The sequence below is a fragment of the Tachyglossus aculeatus genome, chromosome 22 (assembly GCF_015852505.1).
Source record: "Tachyglossus aculeatus isolate mTacAcu1 chromosome 22, mTacAcu1.pri, whole genome shotgun sequence".
In the NCBI taxonomy this organism is placed as follows: Eukaryota; Metazoa; Chordata; class Mammalia; order Monotremata; family Tachyglossidae; genus Tachyglossus; species Tachyglossus aculeatus.
Genome location: NC_052087.1, coordinates 47638800 through 47649476, shown reverse-complemented (window position 1 = coordinate 47649476; position 10677 = coordinate 47638800). Strand labels below are relative to the sequence as shown.

General features: G+C 46.9%; 1 long non-coding RNA gene across 1 annotated transcript; it reads right to left on the bottom strand.

Moving 5' to 3' along the window:
* Positions 1-2211: 2211 nt before the first annotated feature.
* On the bottom strand, positions 2212-8558 carry LOC119943970. Its single transcript, XR_005455690.1, has 2 exons — positions 8317-8558; positions 2212-2324 (listed from the first exon to the last, which is right to left on the bottom strand). It is a non-coding gene; the product is annotated as an uncharacterized LOC119943970 (long non-coding RNA).
* Between the last annotated feature and the right edge of the window lie 2119 nt (positions 8559-10677).

Here is a 10677-nt window from a genome sequence, read left to right as displayed (position 1 = left end):
TCAGTTCCCTCATCTGTCAAATGGGGATTGACTGTGAGCCCCACGTGGGACAATTGGATAACCTTGTATCTATCCCAGCGCTTAGAAAAGTGCTCGGCACGTAGTAAGTGCTTAACAAGTACCATCATTATTATTATTATCTGGGTATTAAGCAGCGTGGCTCAGTGGAAAAGAGCCCGGGCTTTGGAGTCAGAGGTCATGGGTTCGAATCCTGGCTCCGCCACATGTCTGCTGTGTGACCTCGGGCAAGTCACTTAACTTCTCTGAGCCTCAGTTACCTCATCTGTAAAATGGGGGTTAAGACTGTGAGCCCCATGTGGGACAACTTGATCACCTTGAATCCACCCCCAGCGCTTAGAACAGTGCTCTGCACATAGTAAGCGCGTAACAAATGCCATCATTATTATTGAGACAGACTATGGGCAAGGAATGTGATTTTTTTAATGGTACTTGTTAAGCACGTACTATGTGCCGAGCACTGTTCTAAGCTATGGGGTAAATACAAGGTTATCAGGTTGTCCCACGTGGGGCTCACAGTCTTAACCCCCATTTTACAGATGGGGTAACTGAGGCAGAGAGAAATTAAGTCCCCTTTTAGACTGTGAGCCCACTGTTGGGTAGGGACTGTCTCTATATGTTGCCAATTTATACTTCCCAAGCGCTTAGTACAGTGCTCTGCACATAGTAAGCGCTCAATAAATACGATTTAAAAAAAAGTGACTTGCCCAAAGTCACACAGCCTAGTCCACTGTTGGGTAGGGACCGTCTCTATATGTTGCCAACTTGGACTTCTCAAGCGCTTAGTACAGTGCTCTGCACACAGTAAGCGCTCAATAAATCCGATTGAGTGAGTGACAAGTGGCAGAGCTGGGATTAGAACCCAAGACCTCTGACTCCCAAGCCCGGGATCTTTCCACTGATACACGATGCATAACATGTTCTGTTATATGATATCGTATGATGTTATGATATGTTGTTACATTGTACTGTGAAGCAGAATGGCCTAGTGGAAAGAGCACAGGCCTGGGTTCTAATCCCGGAACCGTGACAACGCCTGTGCTGTGACCTTGGGCAAGTCACTTCTCTATGCCTCAACTACCTCATCTGTAAAATGGGGATCCCTCCCTCTTCTTTGTTTTTATGGTATTTGTTAAGCGCTTACTATGTGCCAGGCACCGTATACTAAGCACTGGGGTAGATACAAGGTTGGACGCCATCCATCTCACTTGGGGCTCACATTCTTGATCCTCTTTTTACAGATGAGGTAACTGAGGCACAGAGAAACGAAGTGATTGGCCCAAGCTCACACAGCAGGCCCGGGCTCTAACCTGCTTCTCCTAATAATAATAATAATGATGGCGTTTATTAAGCGCTTACTATGTGCAAAGCACCGTTCTAAGCGCTGGGGAGGTTACAAGGTGATCAGGTTGTCCCACGGGGGGCTCACAGTCTTCATCCCCATTTGACAGATGAGGGAACTGAGGCACAGAGAAGTTGAGAAGCAGCATGGCGCAGTAGAAAAAACATGGGTTTTGGAGTCAGAGGTCATGGGTTCAAAACCCGGCTCCGCCACCTGTCAGCTGGGTGACTTTGGGCAAGTCACTTCACTTCTCTGTGCCTCAGTTACCTCATCTGTAACAAGGGGATGAAGACTGTGAGCCCTCTGTGGGACAACCTGATCACCTTGTAACCTCCCCATCGCTTAGAACGGTGCTTGGCACATAGTAAGCGCTTAATAAATGCCAACATCATCATTAAGTGACTTGCCCAGTCACACAGCCGGCGGAGCCGGGATTTGAACCCACGACCTCCGACTCCAAAGCCCGGGCTCTTTCCACTGAGCCACGCTGCTTAGACTGTGTCCGACCTACGTGAATCCTACCCACCCCGGCGCTTAGGACGCCGTTGGACGTGTAGTAAGCGCCTAACGAATACCAGCAAAAGAAAATCTGGATTTCCCGGTGTGTACGGGCCCCAGAGCCAGGGCCAAGATGGAGGGCTAGCAGTTCGTCGAGCCGAAGGGTGAGTCCTCCGTGGTCTGAAAAACTACGGGTAGATTTAGATAAATAGTCCTTTAGACTGTGAGCCCACTGTTGGGTAGGCACTGTCTCTATATGTTGCCAATTTGTCCTTCCCAATCGCTTAGTACAGTGCTCTGCACATAGTAAGCGCTCAATAAATACGATTGATGATGAGAAAACAGGACCCAGGTGTGTGCAGTCACTTTATGTGAAACCACCAACAGGAGCTGAGCAGTTGGGCCATGTTCGGTTTCAGACCTGCATTAGTTCGGGGGGATCTTCTTTCGCTACGTTGATCACGACCTGCAAGCGGAGACACGGTAAAATCTGGCATTAAAATCTGGCACTTCCCTTCTCTGTCCCTCAGTTGCCTCATCTGTCAAATGGGGATTGACTGTGAGCCCCACGTGGGACAATCGGATAACCTTGTATCTATCCCAGCGCTTAGAAAAGTGCTCGGCACATAGTAAGTGCTTAACAAATACCATCATTATTATTATTATCTGGGTATTGACCCCCGCCTTACCTCCTTCCCTTCCCCACAGCACCTGTATATATGTATATATGTTTGTATGTATTTATTACTCCATTTATTTTACTTGTACATATCTATTCTATTTATTTTATTTTGTTAATATGTTTTGTTTTGTTCTCTGTCTCCCCCTTCTAGACTGGGAGCCCACTGTTGGGTAGGGACCGTCTCTATAGGTTGCCAACTTGTACTTCCCAAGTGCTTAGTACAGTGCTCTGCACGCAGTAAGCGCTCAATAAATACGATTGATCTCCCTACTGAGGCCCTACTGAGAGCTCACCTCCTCCAGGAGGCCTTCCCAGACTGAGCCCCTTCGTTCCTCTCCCCTTCGTCCCCCTCTCCATCCCCCTCATCTTACCTCCTTCCCTTCCCCACAGCACCTGTATATATGTATAGATGTTTGTACGTATTTATTACTCTAATTTACTTGTACATATTTATTCTGTTTATTTTATTCTGTTACTATGTTTGGTTTTGTTCTCTGTCTCCCCCTTCTAGACTGTGAGCCCACTGTTGGGTAGGGACCGTCTCTGTATGTTGCCAACTTGTACGAGTTGGCAACATTATAGAGACGGTCCCTACCCAACAGTGGGCTCACAGTCTAAAAGGGGGAGACAGAGAACAAAACCAAACATACTAACAAAATAAAATAAATAGAATAGATATGTACAAGTAAAATAAATAGAGTAATAAATATGTACAAACATATATACATATATACAGGTGCTGTGGGGAAGGGAAGGGGGTAAGATGGGGGGGATGGAGAGGGGGACGAGGGGGAGAGGAAGGAAGGGGCTCAGTGTGGGAAGGCCTCCTGGAGGAGGTGAGCTCTCAGTAGAGCTTTGAAGGGAGGAAGAGAGCTAGCTGAGGTTTAGGGTGACGGATTAGGACAAGGGCTGAAGCTCTGGGTCAGTTCTAGAGTGGCGTGAAAAATAGAATAGTAAATATGTACAAGTAAAATAAATAGAGCAAGAAATCTGTGCAAACATATATACAGGTGCCGTGGGGAGGGGAAGGAGGTAAAGTGGGGGGGATGGGGATCAATTAATCAATCAATCAATCGTATTTGTTGAGTGCTTACTGGGTGCAGAGCACTGTGCTAGGCGCTTGGGAGGTACAGGTTGGCAACATATGGAGACAGTCCCTACCCAGCAGTGGGCTCACAGTCTAGAAGGGGGAGACAGAGAACAGAACCAAGCATACTAGCAAGATAGAATAAATGGAATGGATGTACAGGTAAAATGAATAAATAAATAAATAGAGTAATAAATATGTACATACATATATACACTCATCCCAACCCCAAATCGCTCATGCATATAGAAGCAGCGTGGCTCAGTGGGAAGAGCCTGGGCTTGGGAGTCAGAGGCCATGGGTTCTAATCCTGGCTCTGCCACTTGTCAGCGGAGTGACTTTGGGCAAGTCACTTCTCTTCTCTGTGTCAGTTCCCTCATCTGTAAAATGGGAATTAAGACTGTGGAGCCCCACGTGGGACATTCAAGGCCCTACTGAGAGCTCACCTCCTCCAGGAGGCCTTCCCAGACTGAGCCCCTTCCTTCCTCTCCCCCTCGTCCCCCTCTCCATCCCCCCATCTTACCTCCTTCCCTTCCCCACAGCACCTGTATATATGTATATATGTTTGTACATATTTATTACTCCATTTATTTATTTATGTATTTATTTTACTTGTACATATCTATTCTATTTATTTTATTTTGTTAGTATGTTTGGTTTTGTTCTCTGTCTCCCCCTTTTAGACTGTGAGCCCATTGTTGGGTAGGGACTGTCTCTATATGTTGCCAACTTGTACTTCCCAAGCGCTTAGTACAGTGCTCTGCACACAGTAAGCGCTCCATAAATACGATTGATTGATTGATTGATTGGTTGATGGGGAGGAGGAGAGGAAAAAGGGGGCTGAGTGTGGGAAGGCCTCCTGGAGGAGGTGAGCTCTCAGTAGGGCTTTGAAGGGAGGAAGAGAGTTAGTGTGGTGGATGGGCGGAGGGAGGCCATTCCGGGCCAGGGGGAGGACGTGGGCCGGGGGTCGACGGCGGGACGGGCGAGAACGAGGCCCGGTGAGGAGGTGAGCGGCGGCAGAGGAGCGGAGGGTGCGGACTATTTGGTTTGTACTGGTATGAACCTCCACTTCGGCCCATATGTCGAGTCTGCCTCATCACTGACCCTTTGACCACATCCTTCCACTGGCCTGGATCTCCCCCTCTATATCTGGCAGACCGCCACTCTCCCCACCTTCAATTCCTTATTAAAATCACGCCTCCTCCAAGAGGACCTCCCTGATGAAGCTCTCTTTTCTCCAGCTCGCTCTCCCTTCTGCATCGACTTTATTTACGGTATTTCTTAGGCACTTACTATGTGCCAGGCGCTATACTAAGCGCTGGGTTAGATACAAGCTAGTCAGGATGGACACGGTCCGTGTCCCACGTAGGGCTCACCCCTTTAACCCCCGTTTTACAGATGAGGTAACTGACGCGCTGAGAAGTTGAGTGACTTGCCCAAGTCACGTATGTACATTTTTACGTATGTACATATTTATTCTATTTATTTTATTTTGTTAATATGTTTTGTTTTGTTGTCCTTCTCCCCCTTCTAGACTGTGAGCCCGCTGTTGGGTAGGGACCGTCCCTATATGTTGCCAACTTATACTTCCCAAGCGCTTAGTCCAGTGCTCTGCACACAGTAAGCGCTCAATAAATACGATTGAATGAATGAATGAATGAAGGTCACCCAGCAAATGTGGTGGAGCCGGGATTCGAACCCAGGTCCTCTGACTCCCACGCTCTTTCCATTTCAATCTGTGACCTTTGGACACTTGATATGCAAGAACAGTGCTTGGCACATAGTAAGCACTTAACAAATGCCATAATTATTATATTCGCCCCACTCCCAAACCCACAGCACTTATGTGCATATCTTTAAATTTTATATCCTAAATTATTCAGATTAATGAATGCCTCCAATCAATCAATCATATTTATTGAGCGCTTACTGTGTGCAGAGCACCGAGCTCCTCTTCTAGACTGTACGCTCGTTACAGGCAGGGAACGTGTCCACTGATTCTGTTTATTCAATCGTATTTATTGAGCGCTTACTGTGTGCAGAGCACTGTACTAAGCGCTTAGGAAGTACAAGTTGGCAACATATAGAGACGGTCCCTACCCAACAGCGGGCTCCACAGTCTAGAAGATTCTGTTCTATTGCACTCTCCCAGGCGCTTAGTACAGTGCTCTGCATGTAGTAAACGTTCAATAAATATGATTAACTTTCACAATAGCCAGAGCCCACTGTTGGGTAGGGACTGTCTCTATATGTTGCCAATTTGTACTTCCCAAGCGCTTAGTACGGTGCTCTGCACATAGTAAGCGCTCAATAAATACGATTGATGATGATGATGATCTGCAGATAGCAATAGGATTAAGGACGGAGGTAAAATAACGAGATGAAATAGCTGAATAACTGAATCCACAAATAAGCATGCACGTGTACATGTAAGAGCTGGAGACAGGAATTAAATTCCATTCATTCAGTCGCCTTTATTGAGCGCTTCCTTTGTAAACTTACTTTGTAGGCGCTAAAGGGGAGTCTTTGACACAGCAAGGGTGCTATATGTTGCCAGCTTGTACTTCCCAAGCGCTTAGTCCAGTGCTCTGCACACAGTAAGCGCTCAATAAATACGATTGATTGATTGATTGCTGTGAATTAACTGGGGAAGGCTTCCTGGAGGAGGTGGAATTTCAGTAGGGCTTTATAGAAGGGGAGAGCTCTGGTCTGGTGGATGTCGGGGAGTTATTTTCAGGGCAGGGGAACAGTGTGAGCAAGGGGATGGAGGTGGGAGAGTCAGCTATTCAATCGTACTTATTGAGCGCTTACTGTGTGCAGAGCATTGTACTAAGCGCTTGGGAGAGGCCGATATAATGATAAAACACACATTCCCTCCCCACTATGAGCTTACTGTTGGGTGAACTACATTTGGAAGCCCCCTGCCACCCTCTCAAGAATGGGATTAATTTCCTTATTTGGGGCCAAAGCAAATGATGATGATGATGGTATTTGTTGGGGGTTTTTTATGGCATTTATTCATTCGTTCATTCATTCAATCGTATTTATTGAGCGCTTACTGTGTGCAGAGCACTGGACTAAGCGCTTGGGATGTACAAGTCGGCAACATATAGAGACAGTCCCTACCCAACAACGGGCTCACTTACTATGTGTAAAGCACTGTTCTAAGCGCTGGGGAGGTTACAAGGTGATCAGGTTGTCCCACGTGGGGCTTAATAATCATAATAATAATAATGATGGTATTTGTTAAGTGCTTACTATGTGCGAAGCACTGTTCTAAGCGCTGGGGGGATACAAGGTGATCAGGTTGTCCCACAGGGGGCTCACAGTCTTAATCCCCATTTTACAGATGAGGGAACTGAGGCACAGAGAAGTGAAGTGGCTTGCCCAAGGTTAAGCCCTAGGTAACTATGTGCCAAACACTGTTCTAAGCACTGGGTCAAAGTGATCAGGTTGTCCCACGTGGGGCTCACAGTCTTAATCCCCATTTTACCGCATTTTCCAGATGAGGTCACTGAGGCCCAGAGAAGTGAAGTGACTTGCCCAAAGTCCCACAGCTCACAAGTGGCAGAGCAGGATTAGAACCCACGACCTCTGACTCCCAAGGCCGGGCTCTTTCCACTGAGCCACGCTGCTTCTGGAAGCGAATGCTTCCAGATGAGGACTACGTGCCAGGCACTATAATAATAATAATAATAATAATAATAATAATAATGGTATTTGTTAAGCGCTTACTATGTGCAAAGCACTGTTCTAAGCACTGGGAAGGTGACAAGGTGACCAGGTTGTCCCACGGGGGGCTCCCAGTCTTAATCCCCATTTTACAGAGGAGGTAACTGAGGCCCAGGGAAGTGAAGTGACTTGCCCAAAGTCACACAGCTGACAAGCGGCGGAGCCGGGATTTGAACCCACGACCTCTGACTCCCGAGCCACTGAGCCACGCTGCTTCTGGAAGTGAATGCTTCCAGACGAGGACTATGTGCTAGGCCAGCGCTTAGAACGGTGCTTTGCACATAGTAAGCGCTTAATAAATACCATCATTATTATTATTATTACTAAGCGCTGGGTTAGATACAAACCCGCTGTTGGGTAGGCACCGTCTCTAGATGTTGCCAAGCAGCGTGGCTCAGTGGAAAGAGCCCGGGCTTTGGAGTCAGAGGTCATGGGTTCGAATCCTGACTCCGCCACATGTCGGCTGTGTGATCTTGGGCAAGTCACTTAACTTCTCTGGGCCTCTGACCTCATCTGTAAAATGGGGATGAAGACTGTGAGCCCCACGTGGGACAACCTGATCACCCTGTATCCTATTCCTATTCAAAATAGGTAGTAAGCGCTTAACAAACGCCAATTATTCATCATCATCAATCGTATTTATTGAGCGCTTACTATGTGCAGAGCACTGCACTAAGCACTTGGGAAGTACAAATTGGCAACATATAGAGACAGTCCCTACCCAACAGTGGGCTCACAGTCTAAAATTATTATTATTATTATTATTATTGTACTTCCCAAGCGCTTAGTCCAGTGCTCTGCACACAGTAAGCGCTCAATAAATACGATCGAATGAATGAACGAATACAAGCTAGTCAGGTTGGACACGGTCCGTGTCCCACGTGGGGCTCACACGTTTAACTCCCGTGTCACAGATGGTCACTGAGGCATCAAAATGGAATAAAGTTTGGTACTTACCCCTGCTGGGGGATACTTATACCCCTTCCACATGGTTCCTGCAATGAGAATCAACCAAAAGATGACAATCATCGTGATGAAGCTGTCGGCTGGGACCCTCCCCGTACAGTGTGGCGGTTGTGGTTCTCGGTTTCCCGGTTTGGCGATGTTTTCATCGGGGGGACGACGTTAGGAGGCCCAGCATGGTACTTTCAGGCCCCGTCTGAAGACGACTGGGGTCTCACCACCGACTGGGGTCTTGCTGGGGGTCGCAGGGCCTGGCCGGGATTTGTGACCTCATCGGCTACATTGCCCCCACCCCCCCGCCCCATTATGACCTCAATATCTGCCCTCGTTCATTCAGTCGTACTTATTGAGCGCTTACTATGTGCAGAGCACTGGACTAAGCGCTTGGGAAGTACAAGTTGGCCACATAGAGAGACGGTCCCTACCCAACAGCGGGCTCACAGGCTAGATCTTGTTTAGAGACTGGGGGTTTATTCCCTAGCCCCTGGGGGCAACATAAACGGTAAAGTGTTGGCAAAAGTTCCCAGCTTTTCCTGGAAAATCCATTCATTATGGTATTAATAATAATAATCATTCATTCATTCATTCAATTGTATTTATTGAGCGCTTACTGTGTGCAGAGCACTGGACTAAGCGCTTGGGAAGTACAAGTTGGCAACATATAGAGACGGTCCCTATCCAACAGCGGGCTCACAGCCTAGATCCAACCCTACGGGGTTGGATCTTGTTTAGGGACTGGTGGTTTTTTCCCTAGACCCTGGGGGCAACATAAACGGTAAAGTGTTGGCAAAAATTCCCAGCTTTTCCTGGAAAATTCACTTATTATGGTATTAATAATCATAATAATTCATTCATTCATTCAATCATATTTATTGAGCGCTTACTGTGTGCAGAGCACTGGACTAAGTGCTAGGGAAGTCCAAGTTGGCAACATATAGAGATGGTCCCTACCCAACAGCGGGCTCACAGTCTAGATCCAACCCTAGGGGGTTGGATCTTGTTTGTTTAGAAACTGGTGGTTTATTGCCTAGCCCCTGGGGGCAACATAAACGGTAAGGTGTTGGCAAAAATTCCCAGCTTTTCCTGGAAAATTCATTCATTATGGTATTAATAATAATTCATTCATTCAATCGTATTTATTGAGCGCTTACTGTGGTGCAGAGCACTGAACTAAGCACTTGGGAAGTACAAGTCAACAACATATAGAGACGGTCCCTACCCAACAGCGGGCTCACAGTCTAGAAGGGGGGGGGTGGCATTTATTTATTTATTTATTAATAAATGATGGCATTTATTAAGTGCTTATTATGTGCAAAGCCCGGTTCTAAGCGCTGGGGAGGTTACAAGGTGATCAGGTTGTCCCACGGGGGGGCTCACAGTCTTCATCCCCATTTTCCAGATGAGGGAACTGAGACCTAGAGAAGTGAAGTGACTTGCCCAGAGTCACCCAGCTGACAATTGGCGGAGCAGGGGTTTGAACCCATGACCTCGGACTCCAAAGCCTGGGCTCTTTCCACTGAGCCATGCTGCTTCTCAAGCAGCACTTACTCATTAAGCACTTACTTTCTTCTGGCCTGTAGATTCATTCATTCAGTCAGTCAGTCATATTTATTGAGCGCTTACTGTGTGCAGAGCACTGTACTAAGCGCTTGGGAAGTACAAGTTGGCAACATATAGAGACGGTCCCTACCCAACAGCGGGCTCACAGTCTAGAAATGTTTTGTTTTGTTCTCTGTCTCCCCCTTCTAGACTGTAAGCCCGTTGTTGGGTAGGGACCGTCTCTATATGTTGCCGACTTGTACTTCCCAAGCGCTTAGTCCAGTGCTCTGCACCCAGTAAGCGCTCAATAAATACGATTGAATGAATGAAACCCAATTCCTCTTCCACCTAGTGTTCATAGTCTAAGAGGGGAGGAAGAGCAGGTGTCTTGTCCCAGTTTTCCAGATGGGGAAACCAAGGGGACTTGTGCAAAGTCACATCACAGGCTAGTAGCAGATGATAGAAATAATAATAATAATAATAATAATAATAATAATAATAATGGTATTTGTTAAGCACTTACTATGTGCCAAACAATGTTCTGAGTGCTGGGGTAGATACAAAGTTATCAGGTTGCCCCACGTGGGGCTCACAGGATTAATCCCCATTTTAAAGATGAGGTAACTGAGGCCCAGAGAAGTGATGTGACTTGCCCAAAGTCACACAGCTGACAAGTGGCGGAGTCGGAATTGGAACCCCCGACCTCCGACTCCTAAGCCCGGGCTCTTTCCACTATGCCACGCTGCTCCATATATAATAATAATAATAATAATAATAATGGCATTTATTAAGCGCTTACTATGTGCAGAGCACTGT